General features: G+C 39.3%; 1 protein-coding gene across 3 annotated transcripts in view; it reads left to right on the forward strand.

Annotated features, from left to right (window-relative positions):
* The window catches only part of ephb1 (EPH receptor B1), a 275,249-nt gene that overhangs the window by 12,124 nt on the left and 237,689 nt on the right, over positions 1–25,436 (forward strand). The window contains exon 1 of one of the 3 annotated variants that reach the window (XM_077555880.1): positions 13,644–13,734. The exons of the other annotated variants lie outside the window; for them this stretch is intronic. The gene's annotated coding sequence lies outside the window, so the exon portion shown is untranslated. Of the gene's footprint in view, positions 1–13,643; positions 13,735–25,436 lie in introns of those variants that run through there. 3 annotated transcript variants of the gene reach the window in all.

The raw sequence follows: 25,436 nt of genomic DNA on the forward strand, positions 1-25,436 counted from the left end.
GGGTCCGTGGTTTACGACGATGTTGCGTTCCTATGGCGGCGACGTAACCTGAAATAAATCGGAATTAGCTGTAGACTATCACGGATAGGCATGATCGGATATTGGATAGTGTTGTTCCGATACCTATACTGAGATCGGTATTCATGACGCTAATATAGGACTTTGTATGCAGCATCTTGTGTGTTGCTCATGCACGACATTCACTGAGGTGTGACATGTTCACTGCATGCCGAGCCAAGATATCCTATTGGCCCCTGAATGCTCTGAACCAATGGCAGGACAGCTTTTTCATGTTGAGAAAAAAAAACAACTTAGGTATCGGTACGGTATCGGCGTCGGCATCGGCAGATACTGCAAAGCTGGGTATTGGAATCTGCATCGGGGTCCAAAAAAACGGTATTGGAACACCACTAACATTAGATTCTGATGGTATGATAAATGAAATATTGCAGTATTATGGTAGTAAAATTACAGCTCTAAAATTACCTTTTTAAATAATAATATTTTGGTGAACAAAAATAGCATATTTTTTTTAATCCATTGAATGCTATTTTTAAAAAATATATAGAATATTTGGCACAGAAGAAATGTGCACCATGCTATGTTTAAATAAATAAATACATAAATAAATAGTAACATTGTTCTTCTGTTAGATTTATTCTTAGTAAGTCCCAGTGTCCCATCACTGGTGAGCTATTTTTTTTTAGAACAGACCGTGGACCAACTAGAACGTGGGCTACTCATTTTGTCCTTGGAGCTAACTAGTACCAGCTGGCATTATTAAGAAAAAAAAATGGATTAACAAAATATCATTTTTTTTAAAATTTTATTTTAAAACAAAATATTGAATATTTTGTACAGAAGAAATGTGTATCATATTAAATTTAAATAAATAAATAAATGGTAACATTGTTCTTCTGTTTGAATTATTCCTTTTAAGTCCCATAGTGTCCCTTCATTGGTGAGCTATTTTTAGAACAGACCGTGGGCTAACTAAACGTGGGCAACTCATTTTGTCTTTGGAACTAACTAGTACCTGCTGGCATTATAAAAAAATAAATAATAAAAAAGTGGGTAAACAACAATAGCATTTTTTTTTTAAATCTATAAAAAATAAAAATATTGAATATAGATTTTTACTGAAGAAATGCGTACCATGGTAGTTAAGTTTAAATAAATAAATAAATAAATGCTAACATTGTTTTTCTGTAAGAATTATTCTTAGTATGTCCCAGTGTCCCATCACTGGTGAGCTATTTTTAGAACAGACCGTGGGCTAACAGAATATTGGCTACTCATTTTGTCCTTGGAGCTAACTAGTACCTGCTGGCATCATTAAAAAATAAATAAAAATGTTATACCAAAAACTTAATTAGAGACGACTGATTTCAAAGAGGCGGCTCGTTTACCGAAGTCTGCAAGCAGCCAATCATGTTGTTTCCTGCTTAGACGTCCCATTACACTCACCGACAGCCAGTATTAGCGGTTAGTGAAACCTTGGCTTTTTAAAACCCCAGCAAACCGGGAATCGGTCCATGCCAAATCACAAAGTGACGCTAACACAGCAATAGTCATAATTACACTCAGTATTTGTATGAAAAATTATTCTAGTCCATAAATATATTTAAAAAAAAAAAACGGTGAAAAACAATAAGTGTTTACAGAGTGCCGCGTGATCACGTATTCCTACGCCGATGTGCAAGCTGGTTCATTAAAACGCTATGTAGAGACTGTCAAAACGTAAGAAACCTTTTATAGAGCGGTTTGTAATCATAGCAGGGTGCATAAAAAAAACAAAAAAACATCCACTCTGTTCCCCTTGGAATTATTTTATACTGTACAAAATAGTATGAAAAAAAGATGCTATAGCGCAAAAACATTAAAACACAGAATCGTAATAGGGCTGAAATGTTTTGTTTTTTTTTTAGCTAAAAGCAAAACAACTTAAGCTTATGTCTGTCCAAAACAATCCATCTAAACCTTAAAGTTATTTTAAACACTCACTCATGTCGAGCGGGGAAACCAACATGACATTGCCAAAAGCATGTCATCTCTGGAGATTCTTCTTCTCCAGACTCTTATTGAGGTGGATGACAACATATTGTGGTACACAGCGCCAGCTAGTGTGCGGGAGGGGCATAACAATTAGTAGGCGTCTCATTGAAAAAAATGACAGGCATTAGCAAGATGTGCGGTGCAAGGTCCAATCTCATTTTGGGGGTGGGGGGCAGGTTGGTGCTCAAGCACCACCCCCCCCCTCCCCCTGCCTTGATTATATCCTGTACTGATTTATATTAGTTGAACTCATTTGTTGTACCCCAAAAGGGAGAATAGTTCTTGCAATGTAATTGGCCTCCATATGCACACTGTGACTTGCCCCGAGACACACGCACACACACGCACACACGCACACACACACACACACGCACACACACATTGCTGTGATTTGTAGAGAGGAAACGAGCAGAGACAGAGCTAAGGGCCTGCAGCCCGAGGCCTGTGTCATTATTAATGACTAAGTGCCTGAGCAGCTCAAAGGTTCAGGACACGTGCACATATTTCACCATTCACCTGGCCCTCTCCTCAACATAAATATCATCTCTTATTAAACAGCAAGGATCTCGGCAAAAGGGGGGACGAGCGTAAAGAAATTGTCCTCGTATGAATAATATCGTGACGTGGATTTTTTTTTTTGAAGTGTCCGTTGGGCGCGAAAAGGAATGCCAGCTTCGGATTTGAGCAATGAAGGTCCGCTAAGTAGTTAGCTAAGTGTGAGGACCTTTTTTTTAATCCATTTATTTGAACCTTCATAACAGCGAATGCCAATACCTGCCAGGCCTGCTGTCCACTTTCCCAGCTGGAGAAGAGGGTGCTGTGTTTTGGAGGTAATTAACTATTGATTTGAAGTGTAGCGTGATGGGAAATGAGTGCCAGCATCTTGATTTATAAGCGCTTGCTCGGCTGACACCTGGAAAGTGCAACAGATGAGTTAAAAGAAAACTTTTGCACCTGAAAAGCCATCATTTAGGACATGGTTAAAATGGCTACCTACTAGTGGGAATCTTTGAATGTCTCACGATTCAATTCCGATTTTTGGGCGCGCAATTCGATTCAGAATCGTTTTTCGATTAAGAACGATTTTTGATTCGCACTGATTTGATTGACAATCATTTTTGCTTCAATTTATAGATGTTCAAGGAATTGGAATGAATCTACTCCAGTCTACTCGCTAATGCTAATTAGCACTCTACTCACGGCACTTTTATCATTCAAAAGAACGGCTCCACGCTGCAAAAAAAACTACTTTTATTGGAATAACTTGAGCGTGACTTTTTCCTTCTACTCTCTAATATGGCTACAACTTAACAATGTATCAGACCGCGTGGAACCACACTGACCCTAAGTGGCCAAATCGGTTACCACATGAACAGGGCTCCCAATAAAGACACACACAAACAAAGGGAAGAGAGTATAAAATAATTTAAATAAAATCGATTTTTTGGACAATTAAAATCGATTCTGAATCATACTAAATGAGAATTGCGATTCTTATGAGAATTTTTTTTTTTTTTGGCACACCCCTACTACCTACCAAGCGTGTTTTCATGGGTTACTGATTGTGGGAGGAAAATACTGTTGATCATACTTTTTCTGGTTATGATAATTGATTGTCACTATAGGCATGGGCCGATTACTGGTTTGACGGTTTACTGTGGTTTTAAAAAGGCAGGGACGAAGGCATGAGCATATACAGATATATTTTTGCTATCTGCTGTGTCATAAAAAACAAACATTCACCAGCACAATCTCTTTTTGTCTTAAAAAATAAAAAAACACAGGACAATATAGATTTGTAGACAAGATTACATTTTTTAGCCATCCATCCATTATTTGAAGCACTTATCCTCACGAGGGTTGTGGGCCGGGCACAAACAAATAAACAAAAAACAGTACCAGTGGGTACTAGTTTGCTCAAAGGACAACATAAGCAGCCTACTGGCCTGTTTTTATTAAAAATAGCTCACCAGTGATAGGACAAAACTGAAGAAGATTGTTTTTCTTTCTTTCTTTCTTTCTTTCTTTCTTTCTTTCTTTCTTTCTTTCTTTCTTTCTTTCTTTCTTTCGGCTTAACATGGTACACGATTCTTAATATACCAAATATTTTACATTTTGTTTAAAAATAAATTACATTGGGTTCAATGGGAAATAGGCTGTTTTTATTTACTCAAATATTATAAAAATAGAATGAGTGAAATACATTTTAAAGCTGTAATTTTAATACAGTGATATCGCAATAGTTCTACCCTCCGATTAATTAAAAAAAACTTTTTTGGAGGGGAAATTATAAACATGTTTCCTCTACTATAGTGGACCACCATATTTTTTAAAACATTTTTTTGCGTATTGCAGATTTTTTAAAATAATTTGGGGAATTTACAAAAACATATATATTTTTTTTTTACATCCCAGTTTTGAACTCTACCGACATGTTGATGATGTCATTGGTTGTGCGTCAGTGTGAGTTTCTGGTCACAAGGCCGACTAGGTTGCACCGTCACCCATTTTATATTCCTTTGCTGGCTGCTCGGGAGCAACCGGAGGAGTACTTGGTGTTATTCATTAAATTTTTTGGCCCAGGGTCCATATTCTATAGGCAGGCTTCCATCGTTATTGTGGAAGACAGTTGCGTTTTTTTGAGTCATCCTCCCTTGCTGTATCGTCCTCCACTATGCGCGGTTCATTATTTTCAAGGCAAAAAAAAAAAAGAGGACAAGGATTAGGACTCATTTGTGAGAGGACACAGCGAGAAAAGAAGGACAGACTCGTATCTGCTTACAATCTCCTCCTTGCTAATGAGGAAGCTGGTGACTCGGGCTGCTAAGCCTTGAGTACAGCCCGAGATGGAGAGCGCATCTGCCTGCACACATCTGGGAGTTCATCTCCTCGGATGGCTGCAGGGAGCGTGATTTGCCTTTTTTTTTTTTTTGTATTCACACTAATCTCATCAGCAGTGAGTAATGTTGAGTGCAATGTTTATGTTGGTGTGGAAACTGCTGTTACCTCCATGAGAGATGTCCTGATGATGCAACTGCTGTATTTTCTGTCATTGAAATCTAGCAGAATGAGCTCTTGGTACGTACGTTGCAAAAAGTTGATTTCCTTGTTAGGCATATCACAACATATGATTTAAACACAATTTTATCCGAAAGACCAAATGAGTAAAAAAAAAATTCAAAACGATAAACAATGGGCGGAAATAATAGAAAACTTAAAATGTGCTGTCACTGGTATTGGCACCCTTTCCTGTAAATCAGTATGAAAACACCATTGTGACTCACAATTCCATCTATCCATCCATCATCTACCGCTTATTCGGGGTTGGGTCGCAGGGGCAGCAGCTTTAGCAGGGAAGCCCAGACTTCCTTCTCCCCAGCCACTTCAGCCAGCGCCTCCGATGGGATTCCAAGACGTTCCTAGGCCAGCCGAGAGACATAGTCTCTCCAGCGTGTCCTGGGTCATCCCCGGGGCCTCCCGCCGGTGGGACATGCCCGGAACACCTCTCCAGGAAGGCGTCCAGGAGGCATCCGAACCAGATGCCCGAGCCACCTCAACTGGTTCCTCTCAACTCCTCGTTTCATACCCTGGTAGCGTCACCCATGGCAAACAGGTCCTACGTGAGGGACCAGACAAATCATGGCTCAAAAGATCCCTATGATGAATTTAAATTTTTGGATCGTGGTTTCCCTTGCCTGGACGCGGGTCACCGGGGCCCCCCTCCCCTGGAGCCAGGCCTGAAGGTGGGGCTCAAAGGCAAGCGTCTGGTGGCTGGGCCTATACTTATAGGGCCCAGCCGGGCACAGCCCGAAAAGGCAACTTGGGTCCCCCTTCTCATGGGCTCACCACCGGTGGGAGGGGCCAAAGGGGGTTGATGAAAGAAGTCTTTGACGGTTGGTGCAAATGGTGGGAAAAACACCACGTCCAAAGAGCTGAAAGCCAACCTGGAACAGTCTGGGATCATGGTTTCAAGAAGTACCATAAGCCTCACACTGAACCAAAAACAGGGCTTCATGGGTAAAGACCATTCCTGAGACAGACATAAAAAAGAATGGCTAACCTTTGCCAAGGAGTACCTGGACAAGCTTTTCGGCAATGCACGCTAACAGCTTGTTTACAGACGTGCAAGCTTCCAAGGAAAAGAAGACCCTCCCTACAGTTAAGCATGGCGGAAGATCCATACTTCTCTGGGGCTGCTTTGCTACATCTGGCACTGGAGGCCTTAATCATATCACAGGAATCATGAAATCAGAGATTTATCAAGACATTCTAGTGGGACATGTCCTACCAAGTGTTAAGACAACTTGGTTTGAGTTAAAGGTCATGGGGTCCTCCAGAAAGGCCAAGACCCAAAGCACACAGGAATGGTTAAAAAAGGGGGGAAAAAATGGCCAGATGTGACTAAAACCGATTGAAAATCTTTGATATGAGCTGAAATGTGCCATTGCGAAAAGAAACCTGCCAACATTCAAAAGCTTGAACAATTTCAAAGAAGGGTGCCATTACATTATGTAAATTGAAAAACAAATTCTTTTGTTGAAATATTTTGGACATCCAATGAAAAAGTCCTGATGATATAAATTTGGTACATTTCCATTCATTTCTGAAGATATTGTAGAGATCATGCAAAAAAAGGAGACCCGAGGAAGGACCAAAGAAAAGAAAAAGACAAACATTCTAATGCAACTTGTGCATTGGATCTCATTAGATTACGTCGGTGTAACTAATGAAGAGTCTTGAGAGTGTAATTTGCTTTCAAGTGAACAAATCTGCCAGACCATAATAAATGCTTTGACTTTTCCTTGTAATCTACTAAACACAGTAATTACCAGCACATCTGCCATTATCTATCACGTCAAATGCAAGGTGTTACGGGGTACGTTGAGCAGTATCAAATTCTATAAAATGTGTGGCCTCAACCTCCGTGCCTTATTCCTCTTTAGTCTCCATCTCCTGCCTCCTCTTTTTAAAGCACTGTGCTTTTGATGTGAGCTTCACACTCCATTAGATACCAAGTCATCATTTTGACAGGAACGTCTGCGTGCAGTCGGACCCTGCGTGGGAGTTTGGGAGACGTAAAATCACGAGATGTCGTTATAGCACTCTTTTTTTTAATTCTTATTTTTTAAATTATTAGTATTATTTTTTAAAGCACTCTGTAGCATTTTAGCACACAGTAATTTCTGGACTATAAGCCGCTACTTTTTTCCACTTGCATTCGACCCTGCGGCTAATACAAAGGTGCGGCTTATCAATCAGATCACAATGGCGCACACTATGAAGGAAGCGCAAGAGCATCGGGCAGAGCAAAACAAACCTAGTGAGCCCAAATACAGTAGGAGAGACGGAACGAGAGCGACACAATTTGTGCCCGCGTTATGGAAAAGAAAGTAGCGGGAACCCGGTGCGGTAGCATTAAAACACCTGCGGCTTATAGTCGGGTGCGGCTTATATTTATAACAAACTCGAGTATTCTCCAAATTTAGCTAGCACAGCTGGTAGTCAGGTGCGCCTTATAGTCCAGAAATTACTGTACATGCAGTAACTGATCTATTGTTGATGATTTTGAAAAAAGGTTGTGTGTGTGTATACCCTCTCAGGGAGTAAATTAATGACTTTACTTGATAACTACTAATTACTTGCAGTTAACGTGGTTTAATGTTTCGCTTATTTATTTGTCTGCGTACAGTGTATTAGATGGGTAAATCTTTTTTAATCAATGAATGAATAATGTTGCCATAGCGTGAATGCAGCTGAATCAATCGCATACCTTTGTTGTCCTCCTTCAGACAGGGAAATAGTTAAGTTTGACTCAACAGTGCCTCTGCTGGTTGCATGTATGTAGTGCACTCAATTTTTCCTAAATTATATTAAGGTAAGATGAATCCTCAGTCAATTCCACACAATCGACAGATATTTTTTTCTTTGCGAGCAAGGAGAGCACTTTATTACAACAAAATGACATCGGTTTAGAATTAGAGTTTGAGTTCAGCTTTTTTTCCAAGCTTTCCTATAGTGATAGACATATGGCGTAAATAAATGTCTCTAAGCATATGTTTATTGAACATGCTTTTTATTTTATATATAATATTTGACAATATACCTTTTATTTTTAAAATTCTAACAAAAAATTCAGGGAGGCCCCTGGGTCATCAGCATGTTTTAAAAAGTTAAATTTGAAATTTTAAAATATTTAATAGTTCCCTATAGTAAATAATGTTTTCCAAAATTTCAAAATATATGAAATGTTAATGTGCAGTTAGTTCCCAGGGTCAGCAGCAACTCTTAGGAATAACTAAAAATGTAAAGAAATAGTCCCTCAAGTTTGAATACAGTTTTAAATTTGAACTATTATTGCTGTCAGATTTTTTTTAAATGTCAATGTCGCTATTCATCAAAATGCTGAATATCAGCCGATAATCGCTCTATCCCTACTTTTTTAGTTGGCTAGTTTTATTTTTTATTTTTTTTCTGGAGAGCTCAATATTGTTCATTCGGTAATTTTACCGATTTGACATGTCATCATCATTGCTTTTTTTTTTTTTGTGCGTGCGTGCGTGCGTGCGAGTGTGTGTGTATTCATTAGTTCACCTAAAACCTATTTAAAAAATCCCATACCGTTCACCTAAACCGAACACTTCCAGCCAGAGTCGTGAGGCCATCAGGAGACCCGAGGAAGGACCAAAGAAAAGAAAGGAAAGTTGGCTAGCTTTATCACGCAATATTGAATACTTTAAAGGTGGAGTACTGGATAAGTATGTGACAAAAAAAATCCTTCACAGCTGAAGTAAACAATTCCTTCCACCCATTTTCATATTTAAAAAGCTGCTTCATAAGTGAATTTGCCAAAGTAGAGGTGAGACGCCTCTCACCCTCCCCATAGGATAAATACGACTCCTGGCAAGGTCATCTGTCGAGGATATCTGTGTGATTGTGTGCGCAGATTCCAGGATACGTCACTCAAAGTGCGTTGAAAGGCTTTTCAGACGCCTGACATCAATTGTGCCCGAAGAGGACGACACCTTTCAGGAAAACGTTGTGGAGTCGTCGCTTCAGTTACTGCACGCTCTCACTAACAAATCTTTTCAATCAACTATTCAATTAATTACATTTATAATCATTCAAAGTGGCACAACTTTAATTTTAACATTATTACTTACAGATTCCAGGCAGAAAATTTAGTGTCGACCAATTTTTGTGGTTGATTTACAGTAATCGAGTGAGCTGACTGCACTTTGCAAGGGGAAGTGAACCCCCCTCCCCCAAAAAATCGTGACTAGCCCCACTTGTCTAAATATGGTATTCTGGTTAATTTTGTGTTAGTGGAATATGGGTTAAGCAGCAAAATCCTGCAGTTTTGATCAATATCAGAGGGCGGCCATTTTGCCACTTGCTGTCGAGTGGGAAAAATACATTGCATAGTTGCTTAGGTCTCAGGTAACAACCAATCACAGCGCAGCTTCAGAAAACAGGTGAGCTGTGATTGGTCGTTGCCTGAGCCCTGAGCAACTGTGATGTCATCTTCAGGTGACAGCAAGTGGCAAAATAGCCGTCCACTGAGATGGATAATAACTGCTGTATTTTGCTGATTAATTCATATTCCACAAATGTAATATTAATCAGAATGTCATGTTTTATATATTACATATTACTGTCAAGAAATGTTTAAGGTTGACTTCCCCTTTAAATTATTGACTTATCCCGCAAAAGAAAACATGCATGAAGTCTGGTCATTGTGCAAACAAGAAAGAATCCTGCCCTCAATCTCTGTCTGTTTGTTTCCTGGGCTTGAAGATTGATAGCGACTTGCCGCAGGACGTACGAGCGCCGTGATGGTGTCATGGATCACAGCAGCGGGCGGGAATGACAGATGCCATGAGCGTCTTCTGTTTGCTCGAAAGGCGGATGCGTGTCTGATGGATCGTTTGGATTTTATGAATACCAACATAATTTTTCATCATTTATGCGCTGGCTCTTTTGGGTTTTGGGGACCAGCAAATTTAGCAAATGATAACATAGGACACTCCCATGGCATCAATTCTAAAACATTTTATATGTAAATATAATATGACTGGATTTTTTTTTGGTCTACTTTTGCGGCTGTTGCTGTTAACATCCAATCGTTTTCCCCTTCTGCTTTTTCCCCTTACACTTATTATTTCTGCCAGCAGCTGCGCAGTAATGTTGGGAGATGACAACAATGACAATAGCCATTACACACAAATGACGCTAGTAGCACAAACAGAAACAGATGGCATCAGTATACCATTGTCATGAATTTATTATTTATATCCAGATCAGCCATGACATTTTTGGCAATTTATGGCTTTAGAACCTGACACGGCAGGTGGTTTCTTTCACAAATCTATCTAGAAAAGAGTCACAAGAGAGGAAGCTTTCTTTCGTTCTTCATAATTATGCTTTGAGTGACCAAATGACACTAAAATTAAAAATGTTAATGTAGTAGATTTTGACCAATGAAACTTGGTGTACTTGTTGATTGCGACAACACTAAATCTCTATTTTTTTAGCAAAAGGAGGCGTAGTCACCTTCCTTTGAACCCGTATACATATATCAGGAAGACTCAGTCAATCAATGCAATGATTATTCAACTTTCAATGAATATTCAATTCTCTATGAATATTCAATGGATATCTGAGGATGTGGATACTTTGACTGCTTATAGCTACTAAGCACAAAATGCTTACATCTCTGATCTGATATGTTTTAAAGCAGTGGTTCTCAACCCTGGTCCTCGAGTACCCCTACCCAGCCTGTTTTCCCACGTCTCCCTCTGCCAACACAGGTGAGGATCATTATCAGGCTTCATGTAGAGCTGGCTGATTAACTGATCGTTTGAAACACCTGTGTTGGCTGAGGGAGACGTGGAACAAGAGAGATTACATTTCACAAAAAAATTTTTATCCACAAGGTCAATTTCAAGGTCAAAAGAGTTACTATAAATGCACCAATCTTCTAAGTGACTGCACATTTGGAGTGCCGGTACTTCTCGATTTCCCTTTTTTAACAAGACCTGTTTTGTGAATTTTGAACAAGTAGTTCCTGAGCTATAAGAATTCACACCCCTTCTTGCCAAAGATGTCAAAATTCTGCGGGCTGTAGCACCCAAACCTCTTCTCCGATCGACCTAAAATTTGAGATTTGGTGTTTCGCCATCACTATCAACAAGTACACCAAGTTTCATTTACTCATTCAATCGCAGCCATTTCCACTGAAGCAACCCCCTTCGCTCTGTTTTACTGGATTTTGACTGATTTTGCAAGGCCCACAGAATATTGTGTTCTATTGCTATAAAAACATGGAACCTACCAAAAGAAAGATTGTCTTCTTTCATCAGAAAAAAAAATATATTTCTATCTGTTTTTGTTTTGCAGCAATTAGCATTAGAAAACAGTGGGGGGAAAGAGCTTTTTGCAACATGGCCCTGCTTGATCTCTTTTACTCTGCTGCCACCTGCTGGCCGCTTTTGTAATAACTACCATTGCTTCAAGCTTTCTCTTCAGTTCGGAGGCTACATCAAAGCCTTCTGTATGCTCTAGCATAAACAACCCCCCCCCCCCAAAAAAAAACATATAAATACGTCTTTGGAAGCATGGTCATAATAAAAATAAAACGTGTTTATACGTTTTTGGGAGCAAATGAGTTGGAATCTAAATCTGCTTGGTCCAACCCACTGGGTGATTTGGCATGGAACAACCCTGGCGTATTCTGAAAAAAATCTGACGTTGCCTGTGTTGACCGTACTTCCCCACCACCCATCAGTGCAAACCCGCTAATGGTTACTTACTGATCCCAACACACTCTGTATTATGTGCCGGACGGTAGATTTGGTCATTAGTATGGACCACCGTTTGTGCTCTAACGGCGTCTAATTGCTTTGCCTTTCACATGGTGGTGACATCAGCACATTACTAATTGACACATAATTGCTAATAATCTTGGAATGGATCACTGCGAGTCCAATTAAAAGTGATTGCTACAGCTTGAGGATTTTTTTTTCTCAGGCAGGGTCGCTAATTGAATAGATCTTTGTCAAAAGAAATCTGAAAAATATTTAGCTATTGCAAATGAGTTTCTGTTCCAGCGTTTGGATCGGGGTTATGCTTCTTTATAACTTTGTTTGCTGATACCTGCGCAAGAGATAACAGCGAGGTCCGTGAAATGGAATCCCGGTCTGTTCTGAGAAGATTGAGGAAATTGCTCGGAGCAGGAATGTGCTTGACATGCTTGTTTGGGTCAGTGGAGGAATTGCCGGTGTGTGTGTGTGCGCTGTCATACCCTAACTGGCTTTTTTCTCAGCGGAAGAAAAACTGAAACTCGATATGAATATCCTCTCGGTTCTTCCATAAACATACCTGGAAATACTGTTGAAAGCCCCCCCCATTCCATGAAAATTCAGTATAATGCTCCCGATGAGAGGGACAGGAAATAGCTCTCGACTCCATAGTGGAACATTTTGGAAGTCGTAGGAGGGATTTATTGCCTGTTAGCATTCAATGTTTTTGCTATATTTGTGCATCTTTCTGTGGTCTGCCACTCTGACCCGCTTTTCCACATATGTATCACGTTCCATGATGTACTAAAATGTGTGAAGTGGAGCCTCGTCTGCCAATCAAGCAAGGAGATCACAGATCAAATTTCTCAGATGAGACAGACAGGCACACAATTCAAATCTGTGTTTCCTCTGCGGCTTTACCGTAGTCCAGCTACAGTACAGGTGCTCATCAAAAAAAAAAATCTGAATATCCTCCATAAATTGAATAATTTCCATAATTCCATTCAAAAAATCTAACTTTCATAGATTATTTATTATTATTATTTATTTATTATTATTATTTACATTACATTGGGCTTCCAAATAATATTAAAACAAACAAAAAAAACGGGATGTCAAAGAAATAGAATAATGTGAATAAATCACCTTGCATACTTCCCAATGTTTTAAAAAAAGATAGATGGTTGTCAATCTTCAATATTGACATCCTGTTTTCATTGGTTTTATGAGCTGGAAGCCCAAATAATGTCAAAATAGACAAATAAATACTTGATATCACTTAAATTGTGGGCCCTGAATCTACAATCTATGGAAGTTGTCAAACTTTTTTTTTTAAATGGAATCACAGAAATTATTCAACTTTTTGAGGTAGGTGTGTGAATTGCATAGTACCTCGCGATTCGATCCATATCACGATTAATAAATCACAATTCAATTCGATGCCGATTAATCCCGATATAAATCTATAAATTGATTATTACGATTATTATATTTTTTACTCAAATTAAAAAAAAATACTAATCAGTAAACTTGTACATGTAAACTTGTAAAATTTGAATAAAAATGTATTTATATTTTTATTCACCGTATTTAACAACCAGGTTTCAGTCTGTTTCATGTTTGAACAGCACTGAAATCAAATATGAAGGCTTTGTTGCGTCAAACTCCAACAAGCACATGCAGCATGCCCTCCCAACCTGTAGAGGGCGAGCACACATCCACACAACTAGTGGGACCTGGAAACAGGAAGTGCTTATAAGAAGGACCACATTCAAGCACATGGCATTGAAATGTTTGCAAGTAGCTCAGCTAGCCCTCGCACCTCTCACCTGCGAACAAGTTATTATCACTACAACTCTTGGTGGATTGCAAGACGCAACTGGTAGGAAAAGGACTTTGAGTTTTGAATGTTTTTGCCTGACACCCATTTTCATTATAGTTAATTTTTATGTTGTTTTGATGTTTGTTTTTAAAATTCCGTTTAGAGCAGGTTTCATAGTTATTAGGTTAAATTTTTCCGAAACCCTGAAAGATTCCGTATGAAATTAATTGACAAAGATGAAAACAAAGGACGTTTGCTGTAATTATAGTTTTTCTAAAAAAACTCATTTTTATTTTAACAAACATGTTTTTGTTCTCAATTTCAGTTGTAGTTGTTTTATTAGCCTTTGCTAACATAACATTGTGTACAAAGAATATTGTAAACTGCACATGCAATTTTCAGCAGTATTTCTTAGGGATGCACGATAGTACTATTTTCAACTTTACCGATAAACCAATAATTTAGAAAGTGCGATAACCGATAAGTGAGCTGATAATTGTTTGCAAAATGAACTTGAATACAAATATACTGTCGAGTCCTACTATAAGTCTAACATGTACAAATACATTGAAAAATTGTGTAGCGCACCAAGAAGTTGAATTTTATTGATATCTCTGCTTCAAAACAAAGCAGTCATGTTTTAAAAATGCAAAAAAGCATGTTAGCATTGTCCGTTGTGCGCATTATGACGTCATAAATGTGCAACACTAAAATAACCGAGGGGAAGAGTTGAGGAGTTGGGCACAACTTGAACCACAATAGATGGACCAACATGGCACGTCTATTATTATCAACGGATTTCTTTATCATCTACTGCATCTCTATGACGTCAAATTGGTCGATAATTGCCGATAATTATCGACCGATTTCTTGATTATCTGGTTTATCTGTTTGACGTCAAATTGGTCGATAATTGCCGGCTCCCCTCTTTGGTGGAGGTTTTCATGCATGCCAGATCCACCACACCAGCATCTATCGAAACTCAAACACAATCTGCTTCCTCCTTGGTCGTTGAATCGGTGGAGGCTGATGTCTGCGGATCTCACTCTGCTTCATCTATCCTTCCTTCCTTTCTTTAGTCTTTCCTTTGGTCTCTTGAGGTCTCCCTAATTTGTTGGAATTTAGATGTTTCTGGGGTTGGTGAAAGATTCTGGTTGGTAACCCGGTGGGTAGTAGGTGATGTCTGGTCTGTGCTGGATTTTCACTTTCCTTTCTTTTCTTTGATCCTTCCTCGGGTCTCCTGACAACCTCACGACTAGCTGGATTCTGAAGTATTCGGTTTAGGTGAACGGTATGGGATTTTTAATAGGTTTTAGGTGAATTAATGAGTACACACTCACACGCACGCACATACAAAACAAAAGAAGAAAAAAAGAGAGCAATGATGATGACATGTCGAATCAGTAAAATTACCGAATGAACAATACTGAGCTCTCTCACAATTTTTTTTCATTTTCATCATTTTAAAAACGTCATTTTGCCACTTGCTGTGGACTGAAAATGACATCACTTGTGATGTGGGCTCAGGTGGCAACCAATCACGGCTCACCTAACGTTTACAAGTTGAGCCGTAGCTTGAGCATATCAAGGGGAAACTGCTGAAGGTGAAGAACCCCTAATCTGCCCCCCCCCTAAATCATTCTTTGCCATAATCCCCTCATACGGTCCAGGACGCCATATTGGATTCCATATGGGCTGTGGTGCGGACTCCATGCTGCTCTCTGTCAGTGGGGGAACGGCAATTAGCGGTACATTTGCTGAAGATGGCTGGCAACCAGAGACCTGTCACCTTTTGCTTCACAGCTCTGTCTTTGAAGACATGCACTTGCGCGCACGCACTCGTGTTTGTGTCTGCGCGCACGCGTGTCTGTCAGCGTGCATCGTGGGAGGGAAGAGCGTAGCGCGGCACCTGCTTCACTGCAGGGGGTTGGACCGCTTCACCGGTGAAAGCCGTGCGCGTGTGCGTGCGTGTGTGTGTGTGTGTGTGTGTGACAATGAGGGCGAGCAGCATCTAAATGCACACGGTGACTTGTAATCAATGTTACAGCAGGTCCCTTTAGGTATGCTAATGCGTCTCAAATGTTAATGTATTTCAGTTCTACTAACCCAAATTGTATCGTAAGTGAATGAGGGATTGTGCACATGGTAATGATGAAATGGAAATCTGCTTGATGGATGTTGTGTATTATCGTGGGGAAATGAAGTCACACCTTTTTGGAGAGAAATAATATTAAAGACTTGTGTTCGGGTGCAAAAAAAATTCAATTAAAAATCCCTGTTTGTGTACTTCTCAGATTAGCCCAGTGCTTTTGCCCATGTGGGAAAGCTTTAATGCTCACATACTGTATGTGACCCTCTCTAGCATAGCATCGGGTTAGAATTTCCCACGCCCTGTCTGCGGATGTGACATCATGTGCGTGGTGTGCATGTGAAGAACGGTACGTGCAGTTAAATTTTTCGTCAGCGGGTGGCAGTAGCGATTCAAAATGGAATATTCTACGTTCAGTAGCTTTAAGGTCTCTGTTTTCATTTTCCAAAAGTGCACAAGTAAAAATTGTAGTCAGTATATGAAAATAAGTGATGAGTAGACAATGTGCATCATTCGCTAATTTTGGCAGAAAAAAAATACCGTTTACCGATTAATCGGCCGATTACTTTAAAAAATATTTATAATGCATAAAATTATCCCCCTATACCTTTTCAATGGGTGTCACTTCTACACTAACTTTCACTATTACGATTTACTCTTCTTTGAATGACAAGTCCGCAGTATGACCTTATCAACAAATTTCATGACCTATACAAGCTTATTGTGTGTGTGTGTGTGTAAAACCATTCTTACTTGTTTACAGCTGCTGTACTGTATATGGTTCGAGTACATAACTGGGCTGGAAAAATAGCAATCCCGATTATTTGATTGAGATTGAAATCATGATTAGTCTGAAGTTGATGCTAACTTCCGGTTAGCATTTGAATTGGATCCTCTTCGCTTTTAGAATTAGTGCTAGGCTAGCGACGTTTTAAAAACGAAGCATGTTTTGTATTTAAATATACAGTGGATGTTATTCTTATTCTCGTGTGTTTAGTTTTACAGTTAACTCCAACTGGGATTTCATCAAACAGTTTAAAGGACGCTTTGGGGGACAACACAATAACCACCAGAATAACTGCTAGTTGCTAATGCTATGCAAGCAAAATGGTGCATTCAGGGTACTTTCTCAGCGTCGGAAATTTCGTTGTTCTTCGATTATAATGTTTTAAGGGGAAAATAATCGGCCAGTTGGCCGATTGTTTTGGCAGATGTTTGAAGGGCAATTATAATCAACGGCCGATTAATCGGTCGGGCCCTAGCGTTTTTATCCGACAAATAACCAACATGCCTTGGATAACTCGCCAACTTGGGTCTCAAAATAACTCCAGCCATTGACTATGTAAAAGAAACAAAAAAGCTTTATGTGAAAAAAACTTCATGGAAGGATTTCGACCAAGCATCATTAAAATTGCTGTCAATTTGTCAATCTTCGATGTACTTTCATGTGTTTTATATTATTTCAAAGGTGAATTAAGTGTAGAGAAACTGTGTACATGAGTATCTCAATTAGCATTTTGTTTACCATTTCGTCAGAGCCGGCTGGTCACTCACGGTCGAAGCTTGAATGTGCCGATCCTGAATTTCTCTCTCTAGAATACTTGAGCATCCAAGTCCTGCTCAAATTTATTCCATAAACCAGAGGGAATTGAGAACTAGGCCCCGCACCACTGTCATTATTTTTCATAAAAATATATATTCCCTGTTTTCCCTCTGAAGACCTCACACATAAAGAAAAGAAATCTGACACTCGCCCACTGTTTTATTGACAAATGTATTCAATTGTGTAACATATTGTTTGTATGGTTTTAACTGGCAAAGCACAAAAAAAAAAAATTTCATTCAACATGTACATACATTAACTCATTCACTGCCATTGACGGATATAGACGTCAAAAATTCATTTGAACTATTTCTATTGGTTTAACATTTTTTCTATTTTTGTTAACAAGAGTATGAAAACCTATATTTTTTTATTATACATTTGGAACATATATAAAATTTGTGATTAATTGTGAGTTAACTATTGAAGTCATGCGATTAATTACGAATACAAATTTTAACCGCCTGATGCCCCGAATTTTTAATAATCTTTAAATCACGTCAGGCGATTAAAATGTTTTATTGTAATTAATCGCACGACTTCAATAGTTAACTCATGATTAATCACAAATCTCACTAAAAATTCTAGGTTTTCATACTCTTAACAAAAGTGGGGGGAAAAAAAAGTTAAACTAATAGAAATTGTTCAAATGAATTCTTGACATCTATAGCCGTCAATGGCAGTGAATGAGTTAAAAGTAATTAATTCCGACTTAATGGGTGTGTGTGTGATTGGCAGCATTGGATAAATTGCAATAAGTAACAAAGTGTAATAAAAATTTTCATCACAGAGCTGCTCACTTTAGTGTAATAATATACAAAGTACTTTGTAATATACAGAATGTGTGTGTGTGTTTGTGTATGACTAGCTAGATGAAAGAAAGGGTCCCCAAGTGGCTTAGGCTTTATTAAAGAGAAGTTAATGAGTTCCCCTGTCTGCCTTGCTTCATTTTTTTCTCCCTCCCTCATTTATTTCGAGCCGCCATCCGCTTTCTCTAATATTCCACTGATCTTAAAGCACATTTTCCCCATAAGCCCAGTCACATAAGTAAATATGTAAAAAAGGGGGAAAAAAAAGTCCCTTTGGGATGTGAAAGTATTTGGTTACGTTACTATCTGTTTGGCCGTCTTCTATATCTTTTGGGTGGTCTTTTCCATCTGAGCACAAAGGAATTTGAATTTATTGCTGGCTGTAAGTGAGATTTGTCATGCTGATTCAAGCACATCTTTCTGATTGACGACGGTCACAGATGTTCGACATCATGTCGTCCCCGGAATTCTCGAGTAGCAAGCGATTCACACGAATACATCACCTGGTTATTATTCTAGCTGCTTTTACACTTTTTACAAGTTAAGTTTTTTTCTCTCTCTCGCCCCCCCCCCCCCCCTTCCTTTTTATGTTCTATTTCCATCTGTGGCAGTTTAACACCTCAACAAATCCGCATTTGTGTCTGAAAGTTTTTTTGTCCACAATTTTTTTGGGGATATTTTGTTAACTCAAATGTTATACATCAACATAAGTATTAGAGGTGTAAAGAGTGAATACTCCTTTTTTTTTTCTTTTTTTTCTGGAGAGCTCAGTATTCATTCGGTAATTTTACCGATTTGACATGTCATCATCATTGCTCTCTCTTTTTTTTTTTTTTTTTTTTTTTTTTTTTTTGAATGTGAGTGTGTGTGTATTCATTAGTTCACCTAAAACCTATTCAAAAATCCCATACCGTTCACCTAAACCGAACCCAGCCAGAGCCGTGAGGCCGTCAGGAGACCCGATGAAGGACCAAAGAAAGGAAAGTGAAATCCAGCACCGACCAGAAAAAAAAAAAAGAGTGAATACTCATACTACCAACAGTTTGAAAAAAAAAATAGTAATGAACAGCCGTAGTTTCGGGCAGTTTAACAGCGAGTTTCACTCTTTTCGTTCACATCCTTCGATTCCACCCTCCTGTTTAGGGCTGGGTATTGATTCTGATTTCCACATTTGATTTGATTCGATTCGATTCACAATTCGTATTGATTTTCGATTCAGTAGCAATTTTACTTTTATATGGAAGACATTCTCAGAAGTACCAATTGCTGCAAATAGTAGAACCCTCTTGCTCTTACTTGGCGCGTTAGCAGGAATATTTCCATTTAAAATTGAATTTAATGCAGTTACATTAATCATGTATGTTTTATTGAACATAACCTGATCAAAACAATAAAATCGATTACAACCACAGCACTATGTAAATAAAGTGGCAAAAACACTGGGCTCTTCTTGGGATAGGCTACTCTGAATAACAGAAGGGCACTTTTGCATTTAGTAGCGATATTAAAAAGTATCAGTTCATGGTTTTATGAATCGATATTGGGCTATGAAAAGGAACATCGACTCGATTATCGATTTTATTTTATACATTTTTTAAACCCAGGCCTACTATTGTTGTGGTTGTTTCTCAACGATGTGACCTTTTCTAATGTTCAATTATCAAAAATGATCATGCAATGTAATGTTTTTAATTGTTAAAAAAAACGAAGTCAGCAGACAAAGTGGAACCTAAGTTTTTTGAGTGTTTTCGTCCCCCTAGATTTTCCCAATGTGTCAATTCAACCCACAACATAACAGGAGGGTTAATATTCAATAGGGGTGTTAAAAAAAAAATAGATTTAGCGATTATATCGTGATATTACAGCGAATAATTTCCGTATTGATTCAATATGCGGCCAGATTGATAATTAAACATACATTTTGTATGGAAATATTCAACTTAGGTTTAGGGTTCACACTTTAAGCATGGAAAAATGTTTATATTAATGAAACATCAAGCCCTAATATTTTATTTCAACGTGTTCAAACATAAAACCTGTTGCAACCTGTTTGTTAAATACGTTGGCTTACAGTTATAAGCATGAAGTTTCAGATAAATAAATACAATTTCATACACATCTTACAGTGTACATGTACAAGTTTACTGATTAGTATTTTCTAAATTTGAGTTTTAAAAAAATCGCAATAATCGATTCTTATTGAGATTAATCGGAATCGAATCGTGATACGGATCGAATCGGCAGGTACGAGGCAAATCACAGCCCTCGATAGCAGTGACGCTACGCATTGGCGGCTAACGTTGAGCCTCGATTCAAAGCACCCTCACGGTCTGTCGTGTTTGATCAGATTGTACGGTCTGATGTTGACCTCAGCAAGCCTGTGGTTCAGTTCTGCAAAGGAATGAAAATTGTGAGTGTGAATGTTGCAGACGATAAGAGGGAAGCCTGTAATCAGAGGAAGAGAAAAGGAACAAGTACACGAGGATGTCAATTGAAGTGACCAGACTGGCGCCGGTGCGACAACACGTTAGCCACTTCCAGCACAGGCAGGAACGGAGAAGCTTTGCATGCAATTTCAATGCTGCCTCACTGTCACGGTCCCTTTAGAACATACACGGTATATCGCAGGCAGGTATGCCTGCAAGCTCTACAGTCAGGGACAGAAATGGAGCCAGGACTTTTGTCCCGTCTCCAAACCGAGTGATACGTATGTGGAAAAAATACGGGTTCCCCATATCTTTCGTTCCCTCTAATTTCCTCCAACGTTTGCTGTATTCGTTTGAGCTGCACGACATCAATGCAGAAGTCTCACTTTTGTTCTTGTCCCACAATGCGATTTTGAACCCCATGTTATACCATGTCATGCGAGTCTCTTCCAGTCTTCATACATGGGGGTCTTTCTGTCCGCTCAATCCCGCTGACTCGAGCCATCTGGGCTTTTGAGCCGGTGGAAATTCTGACAAGCCTTTTTGAGAGGCCAAATGATTAGAGATGACGATCCATAGGAACAGATACTTAGCAGCAGTCGGGGGTGAGTCTGTTTTGAAAAGGCTGGCCGATGGGTGGGTTCGGTCGGGGACGCCTGGAAGATCTATGAAGTGTGGTGTGAGTGAGTGACGGGAGATGCTGTTTGTTGGGTCCTCGTTGGACGCGTCCGTGGCAGGAAGCCAAATCAACTGATTTACACCAAGCTAGAATGAAGAGCCTCGCGGCCGCTGCACAAGATGTGTTGTTTCGGGAGCCGCAGTATCAGAAGACAATCAATCACGCACACACTTGCACCCGACAAAACAAACAGACTACGGAAGATTTATGATGAGCATGCGATTGAAGCTGTTGTTAGAGTTTCTCATCTTTGACATATATCGCTGGCGTCGGGCGGAGGCCTATAGATCTCTAAAATCATCACTTTTTAGGAGACCTCAAAAACGGCGTGTTTGGGTTTGTATCGTCAAAGACAGGAAGCCATTTTCAACACTTTAGATTGGTCAATAATTAAAAAAAAAAACTCCCACTTGAGTGGACTGACCAATGATAGATGTGGAAAAAATAAGATTAACCCTGGCGAACCCAAGAACCCTTTTCTTCTTTGGAAAATTATGAATTATACATTAAATGACTGCTATAAATTCACTGAACACCAAAATATATGTTCTTTCAATTTTAACCCTTTATTCCCTAATTTAGGATTAGGGCGAAATTTGACCCTTTGGGATTTAGGGGTATCATTTCGAAAAATCAGAATAACAAAAACTGTCAGTAAACTATTTAGAATTTAAGAAAATAATCAATCAAATACACAGCTACATTGAACAATATCATTTTTTTGTTTTATTTGTTGCATTTTAGAACTGGATTTTGAATGTACAAACACACTTTGGCCAATGGAAACAAGAACACAGGGACAAAATCACTGCTGGAAAAAAAAATAAAGTTATCTGAGTAGCAGAATTAAATGGGGCCGAATTTGACCCCGTGGGTTCTCCAGGGTTAAAAAAAAAAAAAAGAAGTTGTTCCTGGTTTCATCCACCCAGTTTAGAGATCACTACCGGCACCAATGACTACGCGTACATGCAGTCACTATTCGGGTTAAAGGTCAGATTCTGAAACAATCGAGGTAACACGTTAACACGCGTGGCGGACAGAGTTACTCTCGTTTACATGTCATTTGTGCTCTATTGGAATATCCCGTTCGGACCGTGATGCGCGGACAACGTAATTACATAATTAACGACCTTTCTGCTTTTAACTTATGTTCAATAAAATACATCATATTTATGACGCAAAATAAGTTTTTTTTTTTGCTGCGAGCGTCATTGTTTTTTGGAAAACACTACTTCACTTTTATATTTGTATGCAGGATCGTGAGTGATCGGCGGTAACAATGAATACACATAGACTGATATACTGTGCTAGAATAATCGTACCTTTAATTCCCCGCAAACAGCAATCAACACACTTCAACGCTAAGCAGCAAAATATGAACATCATCAGCGCTTACCTTGACACTAGACCGGAGAGCCGACGGTCCGGGTAGAACGAGCTGCAAAACGGCTGGGCGATCGTACGTATCCCACAGCTGACTCCGACCGGACCGTGTGCCGTTCCGTCTTTTATTCGTTAGCGTGGGAAACCGGGCTAGCCAAGCCCTTTCTCAGACACTTTCGAAAACATGTTTTGCAAAGCAGGGAAAACTGAAGTATAAACAAGGCATTCACTCCCAGGCTGATTCCGCCCTTTATTTTCAAATTGTTGGGCACCTGGATTCGTACAATAGTTCAGGACAACAACATATCCTTATATAAGAGGTTACATGAGGACATATCAAACCATGGTTATTTTCCCCCAGTCATGTTTGTTTAAACCGGCTTGAGTATTTCCGGTTGGTTACACGCTAGAAGCACCTGACGTATATACTTGTATAATAGGCACAAACTGTGGCGTTTTCGCCCGTAGACACACAAAATAATCCCGCGGAGAAATCCTATGTATTCAAGCGAGGCTTCTTTAGCGAGTGGGACGGGAGCTGCGCATACAAGTCGTTACTACAAGATTTCTTGCGAATTAAAATAAGCGGATAAGAAGAAAAGAAGACGAAGAGGAAAAGTAGAAAACATCGCGCCGTTCAATCGAGGTATTCTGAATGCGTTAATATGCACAAGAATTTGTTTTTTATAAGGGGTCTTATTATACGCTTATTCGGGTTATTGCGCATGTTTACATGGAATTATAAAATCCAAATATTTCCAACGTTCGGGTTTTAAAAGAAATATTGCCTGCATGTAAATGTAGTCACTGTTGCCTTTACCCACCACAGTTTCTCCAGCTCTTCCTTTAGTCCTTGTTATTTCTCCAACTTTTCATGTTCCCTTTTCCGGGATGTTGCTATCATTTGCGATTGCTACATCTATAACGGCTGCTGTCGTCTGATGTTTATCCTGTGCCGTCTTTGAGTCCAGACTTTTCCAGCCACTGGTACGTTTTCTCCATGTGAGCCACTTCCTCAATTTGTCAGTGGTACATGCCATGCGGGGGCTTGTCTTTCCATGACAGTCCATCTGGCTCCTTCTCCTTACTGGGCTTCTGTTGCCTGAGGCGTACATATAAAGTAATAAAGTATTAGGGCTGTGGACTAATCAGCGCTAACTCAAATTAATTAATTTATGACGGAGGGGAACATTGCTTGATTTAAAAGGCGACAAAACAACATCCAAGAAGAATAAGAAGTAAGCGATTTGACTTTATTCGAGTTTCGGTTGTTGATGTGAACGAGAATCTTGATCGCTGATGATAAACTCACTGGTAAATATTTTCTCATTTTGTGTGTACATCAGGAGGTTCCATCACCTAGTTTTATCCTCCCACATTGTAACTTGCCTGAAACTGCTCAAGGTTTCAGGCATGACATTATGGCTGAGTTCAGAAGGGGAACTCCCCAAGCCGGCCCACAGTGCACTTTGGATCGGCTATTCTTAGACGGGCAGGCGTGGATTAATGACCCTGAAAGTCAAGTTTGGACTGCTAAAATCTGAAGACCAGATTTGGATCTTTTGGTGAACAGGAGGGAATTTTCAGCACCTGTAACTCAAATTCCTCTTCCTCTATGAGGATATCACAAATGTCAAGGGAGACATTGGGGCACCTGTATCACATTTCCATGACAACAGGGACAGTCTTGGCATACTCTAAAGGTGCTGCTCGCATGACTGGTCTTAGACTTTTTTTCTTTTTCTTTTTTTTACCCTTGCACACTTTTAATTAAAAAAAAAAAGACAAGAATTTGAGGTGAAATAAATTACAAAACACGTCGAGGGTAAGGGCCATTAATGAGGTTTACAGCCCACACAAGTATGCTATCACAAAAGCCATTCTTCTTCCCAAGGTAACGGCTTTTAGATCACTTCGTTGCCGTTTCTGTGTTAGAGGGATTGTTATCTTACAGCTGCCGTCTACCGATCTACCGCTGCTTGTTTTGGTGTAACAATGACACATTTGCTGTGTACTTGCTGTGTAAATTAGTGTCATTTAGCTTTGTCAGAAATATTCACCAAAGAAGATATAAGAACGAGGAAGTTGAGGTTTGGAGACGGCACAGAAAATGGATGGGTATTTGGTTTGTTTGTTTTTTAAATATTTTTAGAAGGATGGGAGAATCTGACATTGCACAGGTTTGCATGGATTCAACTTTTTTATTTATTTTAATTTTTTAGAAAGCAAATTAGTTTGAATCAGCAGCGCCCCAAACCGGTTATAGTGAAGTAGGGCTGTCCATTTCCTTCGCTGTTGTTTGGTTTGATACGCTGTTAATCAACAGTGAGGTATCGGGTACTCGTCGAGTCTTCCGACACCAGTCGCTGATACTTCAGGCAAACGATACAAATTCTGACATTTAGTCCTCGTCAGCACAAGTTGGCGCTATATATACCATGGCAGTTTCACACAAATACTCTCCATCAGAAAGAAAAGCTTTTCTTCCCAATATGTGTTATTATTTGTCAATTTATTAAAAAATTATTAGCTATAACGGTGAGTACTCAAAGAGTGACTACTCTTACTAGTACCGGTCTGAAAAAAGTGCAATCAAACATCCCTACACTAAATGATTAACAGTGAATTATTTTATTATTTGATTCTTCAAGGCTTTAATGGCTATCCAGAAATGAGACGGGACTTTGCCTGCATTTTTCCCCCTCAGTCTTTGTATAATTAGTTACTTTAAGCAGTTTTAGGGTTTCCCAAACCCAAGTAAACATTCCAAAAT

Source organism: Vanacampus margaritifer, chromosome 2, assembly GCF_051991255.1.
Source record: "Vanacampus margaritifer isolate UIUO_Vmar chromosome 2, RoL_Vmar_1.0, whole genome shotgun sequence".
NCBI lineage: Eukaryota > Metazoa > Chordata > Actinopteri > Syngnathiformes > Syngnathidae > Vanacampus > Vanacampus margaritifer.